Raw genomic sequence first — 7,462 nt, 5'->3', positions numbered from 1 at the left:
CTCTGAATTCTTCATATTCATTTCTCAAAGCACAGTAATATATAAATAACACAGTTTAACCATTCCTCAAATATGAACAATTATTTTGTCTCCAGGTTTTTGCTACCACAAAAAAAGGCTACTATGAATATTTTGGTATATATTGGATCTTTCTATCTTTGACCTGCAATAAAGCAGCATGGTGGATAGGGCATAGAACTTGACTCTCAAGAAGATTCAAGTTTAAATGAATTTAAAATGAATCTTCCTGACTCTGGGTCTAGCATTCTATCCAGCTGGGACAGCTAAGTGGCATAGTGGTTAGAGTGCCAGGCTTGGAGTGAGAAAACTCATCTTTCTGAGTTCAAATCTAGACTTAGACACATACTGTGTCACCCTGGGCAAGTCATTTGACCATATTTGTCTCAGGTGCCTCATTTTTAAAATGAGCTGAAGGAAGAAATGGCAAACAACAAAGATACTGATCTTTGCCAAGAAAACCACAAATTGGATCATGAAGAGTTGGACATTGCTGAAAACAGTTGAACAATGGAACTGATCTTAGACATAATCTAATTGAACTAAGGATATATCAGGTTGCAATCATGCCAGTAATATAAATATTCTAGCTATTATACTATAATATCATACAATAATATAAAGAAAGTTATAATAATAAATAAAATTCTCACATACCAGCTAGATCTATTTTCTCCTTCCTTGGTTCTCTGATAACCCTTTGAAACCTTCTGAACACTTACTGCATTGAAATTTTGTTTGACCTATAAGAAACCTCTCAGGTCTCTAAGATCTATATTTTATAAATAAGGAAACTAAAGTCCAGGGAGGTTAAATAATGTTCTGAAGGTAGTAGGTTGACAGAGTCATAGGATATTTTAGACCCATTGAGTAAAGTGGCCACAAAAGACATGTTTGCAAGTCTGCCTCAGATTTGGCAAGGCCATCTCAGGATACAAGCTGCAAAAATAGCTCTTGATAAAAGCATTCCTCATAAGTAGGCTAGGAGTCTTCTAGCATGAAAACAATAAAAGTCTTAAGGTTTCCTTGAGCCAGGGCTAAAAATATTCTTGTATATGAATGACCAAAGAAATCTTTGTACTCTATATGTAATCTAAAACAGCCTATAACATCATGGTGCAGCTGTGTCTTTCTCCTTTCTCTTTATTACTTTTTATAAATCACCTGTCTGTGTATTGTCTTTAAGCACAATTTTCCTATATATGTGAGGGAATGACTTTGAATAAACGAAATAGCATGAAGCTGTGAGCCTGGCCCCACCTTATTAATTTCAAGGATAGGAAACGCTGATTGATTTCCCCCTATCCAAGAGTAGGTCTCAACAGGGGGAATCAACAGTAGGTGGGTACAGCTGAGATTTAAACACAATTCCCAACTACAAAACCAGCATATTTTCCACTGTACTACATAATTTGTGTTACATATGGATATATTTTATTTCTCTTACTGGATTTTAAACTACATGAGGACAAGGATAGTATCATATAGGGCAAACTCATTGTCCTGCTCTTTCTCCTCTTATAACTTTGGCTATATCCCACAAATTTTGGTATACTCTCTCACTGTCATTAACTTTAACAAAATTACTGATTATTTCTATGATTTGTTCTCTGACTCACACATTATTTAAGATTAAGTTATTTAAGTTTCCAGTTAATTTTTAACCTTTGCTTCAAAGGCTCTTCACTGAATCTAATTTTTGTTGCATTATGGTTGATAAAATATGCATTTCATATTTCTGCTTTTCAGCATTTTTGATGAGGTTTTCCTATTTCTGCATTTTTGGTGAGGTTTTATGCCCAATATATGTTCAACTTTTATAAAGGTACCAAGCAAAGTTGAGAGTAGGTATAATCTTTTGTATTTGATATTTTCCAGAGATCTTTCATATCTAAATTTTCTAAAATTCTTTTCAGGTCTTTCACTTTTTTCTTGTTTATTTTTTGGTTAGATTTATCCATGTAGGAGAGGGGGCAATTTGAGATCTCTCCACTATTAAGAATTTTAGTGTCTATTTCTCCCTGGAACTCATTTAACTTTTCTTTTAAGAATATAAATGCTATGATTCGGTGCATATGTTCAGTATTGACATCAATTCATTGTCTATGGTATCTTTTAGCAAAATGTAGCTTTCCTACTTATCTCTTTCAATTAGGTCTATTTTTGTATTTTTTTTTTGAGATTAAAATGGCTACTCCTGCATTTTTCCCCCTTTTAGCCAACTAGTAATACTCTGCTCTAGCCCCTTAATTTAACTGTGCACATCTTGATTTCAAGTGTATTTCTTGTAAATAACATATTTGGAATCTGGTTTCTAATTCATTCAGTTATAGTCTTATGTTTTATGGATGATTTCATGTCATTCACATTCACAGTTATGAGTGCTAACTGTTTCCCTTCGTCCTATTCTCATACTTTTCCTATTACTTCTTTAATGCTTTGCCTCTGATTAATGCCTCCCTTGATCCACCCTCCCTAATAATCCTCCCTTTCCCTTCTTTAACTCTTATTTCACTGTTTGATAAGGCACATTTCTATATTCAATTGTATATGTTGGTGTTTTCTTTCCTCCTTTAACCAGTTCAGAAGAGAGACTCAAGTGTCATCTGCTCATTCTTGTTTCCTCTTTATCATATAAACTATGCTCTCTCAGGGGTGTTGTGAGGATCAGTGATATAACATTACATACTGTACTTTGCAAACCTTAAAGTGCTATATAAATGCTGGATAGTATTAGTATTTAAATTAGCAAACATTTATTGAGTGCCTAGTATGAGTGAAATAGTGACAAAGCATTCTGTCTAGTGGGCATTCAGTGAACATTAACTAAAGTGATGCTATAATCTACAACTTACTATTTAGGGAGTCTTGTTAACTAGGAACAAAAAAGGTCACTGAACAAAACAAGGCCCTTTTTCCAATTTTCTCACAAATAAATTAGTTATATGACTATCTAATTGACTTCACTCAGTATCAATTTTCTTACTATTAAATAAGGATATTGGACACAAGTAAGGCATCTCTTAGGGTAAAATGTGTGTCTATGAACATTCACATTAACAAAATTAGGTTCAAAGAACTGACCATGAAAATTTAAAAAATTAGCAAACCTAAAACAAGCACAGAAGAAGCAATTTTGAAAAATTAGAGAACTAAAAAAACCTTAGAATAAAAAGATTAGAGTACTTATAGTTTTGTTTGAGTTGGTTTTTTTGAAATAGCTAAAAAGTTGATAAATAATTAGCTACCCTAACCAAGAAAGAGAATAAATCAAATTACTAAAATAAAAAATGAACAAGGTAAATTTAAAAGAGGAAAGAAAAATAGTCATCAGAAATTATTGTACATAATTGTGTGCCAAAAGAATTGAGAAGTCAAAGAAAATCATGTGTCCAAAAATACAAAATACCCACACAAAATAAAAAATAGAAATATTAAACCACCCAATCTTAGAAAAAAAGAAATTGAGTAAGCTATAAATGAACTGCTGAAGAAAAAAATCCTGATCCAGATGGATCTACAAGTAAACTCTATCAAACATTTGTAAAGCAATTAGTACCTATGCTACAGAAAATATTCTCAAAATAAATGGAAGAAATTGTACCAAACTCCTTTTGAGATACCAAACCAGGGAGAAAAAAAGCAGAGAAAGTGAACCAAGTAGCAATCTCACTAATGTATACTGATGTAGATTACAAACAAAATCCTCAAAAAGTGCCAGTGGCAACAAAGGTAGAAAATAATTCATTATGATCAAGTTGGACTTGTATCAAGACAGTAAGTATAGCAACATTAGGAAAATATTTAGTATAATCAACTATATAGACAAATAAAAAACATAATTATAATAGTTGAAGAAAATGCTCTTGACAAAATATAGTATTCTTTTGTGTTAAAAAACCCTAAAAAGGATTCTGTCTATGATCAAGAGCAAGTATTAATTAAAATCATGAAGAAGTATTTTTTTTTGGCAATGGAGAAACCCTAGAAGGTTTCCCAGTACAAAGAGGGGCAAAGCAAAGATGCCTCCTCTTGCCACAATCATTTCACATGGTTTTAGAAACAGTAGCTACAGCAACAAGTTAAGAGAACAAAATTAAAGGTAATATAATTGTCATTTCAACAAAAAGAAGTCAAAATTGTCCTTATTTGTAGATGACATAATAATGTTCTTACAAAAGTCTAAGAAATCACCAAACAGCACCTGAGACAATTACTAGCTTTAGCAATGTAGCAAAATACAAAATAAAACTTAAAAATCACTAGCATTTCTTTATAGTACTAACCAAAAAAACAGGGAAATGCCATTAAAAATACAAATAAAACAAAAATAACAATAAAATATCTGAGTTAAGGGGGCAGCTGGGTAGCTCAGTGGATTGAGAATCAGGCCTAGAGACAGGAGGTCCTAGGTTCAAATCTGGCCTCAGAAGACACTTCCCAGCTGTGTGACCCTGAGCAAGTCACTTGACCCCCATTGCCTACCCTTACCAGTCTTCTGCCTTGGAGCCAATACACAGGATTGACTCCAAGACGGAAGGTAAGGGTTTAAAAAAAAAAATCTGAGTTAATCTACCCAGATATATGTAAGATTTCTATCAACACAACTACAAGTATAAAACACTTTTTACAAAATAAAAAATTAAAGAGATACTCAGTGGCTCAATAGATAAAGTGAGTTCAAATCCTGCCTCAGACACTTCCTAGCTGTATGACCCTAGACCAGGGGTCAGCAACATATGGCTCTTTCTGCAGGAGCCATAAAATAAATTTTTTTCAGGCGCTGTTACAGGAGCGGCACTGTGAGCACTGTACGGCTCTCACGAAATTACATTTTAAACAATGTGGTGTTTATGGCTCTCACGGCCAAAAGGGTTGCCGATCCCTGCCCTAGACAAACCTCTGATTGCCTGATACCCTGGATCCACTGGAGAAGGACACGGCAAACTACTTCAAAATCTTTGCCAGGAAAACCTCATAGATAGCTATGGTCCACGGGGACATCAAGTATTAACAAAAGCAATAGCGTTCATGATTGATCTGTGCCACTAGAATAAAAATGATATGATTTTTAATTAATTTCCATATTCAGTACTATTCCAAACTATTAATGCTTATTGAACTAGACACAAGAATAAAATCCATTGAAAAAAAACCAAAAGGTCTGGCATTAAAATGGAAATAACAATAAAATATATAGAAGTAACTGACACAAATATCTAATTATCATCAAATTCCCTAATAGGTCAAACAATATGAACAATTCTCATGAACTGCAAACTTTGACCATATGAAAACAGCCTCCAAATCACTATTAGTAAGGAGAAATGCAAATTAAAACAACTGAGGTTTCAGCTCTTACCAGGCAAAAATGATAAAAGATATGAATAGTCAGTGGTGGAGAGGCCATGGGAAAATAGGCATGCTGATGGGGACCTGAGAAGTGGTCCAGCCACTATGGCTGTCATCATCATCATCGTCATCACCATCACCATCATCATCACCACTAGCATTTATATGATGACCAGGTGCTAGGCAAAATGCTTACACCTCATCTGATCCTCCCAATAACCCTGGGAGGCAGGTGGTATTATTATCCCAATTTTACAACTGAGGAAACTGAAGCAGATAGAAGTTAGGTGACTAATGAAGGGTCACACAGTACAATCTAAGGCCAGATTTGAAATGAGTTCTTCCTGATTCTTGAGCCAGGCATTCTATCCACTGTGCCACTTTCAGGACTATTGGGAATTATATAAGAAAAGTTATATAAAAAAAATATATAAAAAAACAACCTCTCCCTTTGACCCAGCTATCCCACTAATGGGTACATACCCCAATGAAGTCAAAGATAAAAACAAAGGACCAATATAGATCAAAATAATCCCAGCAGCACTCTATGAGATAGAAAAACAAAATGGATACCTATAAATTTTTCAATGGTTGAAAAAACTAAGGTCTATGAATGTAATGGAACGTTATTGTTCAATTCAAAATGGTTAAATCAGAAGAATAAGAATGTCTTTATAAATTAATACAGAACAAAATAAGAACTAAGAAAAAAATGCAATATACATACATTTACAACAATGTAAATGAAAAGATCACAAAAGTAACAGAAAAAGCAGACTACTGATCTCTCCAAAAAGCAGAAAGTTAATGAACTATTAGGATAGGATAGGATATTGTGTGTGTGGCCAGAAGGGTTTGCTTTATTGAATATTTTTGTTTGTTTTTCCTTTTCACATGGGAGGAATAAAGTACCTCTAACACAATGACCAAGAATGATAACAGGCATGTTTCTAAAAAGAAGAAAAGATAGCATTAGACTAGGTGATCTTTAAAGTCTCTTAGAAGACAGAAATTCTGAGCCTATTAGTTAACCAACACATAATCCTTTCTGAATGCTGATTAAATTTAGTTCATTCCCTATTTCCTAGAAGCAACTAGATGCTAATTGTGACTTTATATTTATATTTTAATATATTTTGCATATGCTATATACCCCTTTTCCCCAATAGACAATAAAGCCCCTGCAGACAGGACCTGTTTTCTTTTTTTCTCTGCATCAATAGAACCTAGCACAGTGCTATCTCACAGTAGATATTTAATACTTATTTGCTGATTGAATCAGCTGTATGAATGCAATCAGGTCCTGAAATAGAGCAAAGGTCAAACTATTAGAAAAAGGATAAAGATGAGTAAAATGTAGAATTACAATTCCAACCTAACATATTTAAATAAGCCGTTAGCTCTGAAAAAAAAAGAAAAAAAGAAAAACAGATTTTATAGTAGATATATTGCTACCTGCGGAGTCAGGAAAACTCAGTTCAGTTCTTGCCTCAGATACTTACTAGCTGTGGGACCCTGGGAAAATCACTTTTCTGTGCCTTCCCACACTTGTAAAATGGATATAGTAGTAGGTCCCTGCCTCAGAGGGTTATTGTGAAGATCAAAGTACTAACATAATACTAGTTTTTAATATAGATAAAAACAAAGACATCAACTTATTATCACCATTCTTAGAGAAATTTAATTGATATAAAATAATCATCAAAATAATAAGGCCAGAAAGCTAACAAACTAAAATCCTCAGCCTCCTTCCCAAGCAGAGAGAAGACAGTCAAGGAATACAAAAGCATTTACAAATACAAAGAAAGATAAAAGAAAATACTAAAAGTCTTGAAGAAAAGAAGCCTACAGAAATCTTACAAATAAACAAGATCTTTCCAAGAGCATTTTACAAAACTGGAAGGGAAAAAGATGTAAAATGGAACAGATCTGTCAACACTTTTTTTTAAACCCTTACCTTCCATCTTAGAATCAATACTGTGTATTGGTTCTAAGGCAGAAGAGTGGTAAGGGTTAGGGGTAATGGAGGTTAAGTGACTTGACTAGGGTCACACAGCTAGGAAGTATCTGAGGTCACATTAGAACTCAGGAC

The sequence above is a fragment of the Gracilinanus agilis genome, chromosome 3, assembly GCF_016433145.1.
Source record: "Gracilinanus agilis isolate LMUSP501 chromosome 3, AgileGrace, whole genome shotgun sequence".
NCBI classification, from domain to species: Eukaryota; Metazoa; Chordata; class Mammalia; order Didelphimorphia; family Didelphidae; genus Gracilinanus; species Gracilinanus agilis.
The sequence above is the reverse complement of the archived record's forward strand: the minus strand, read 5'-3'. Positions refer to the sequence as shown.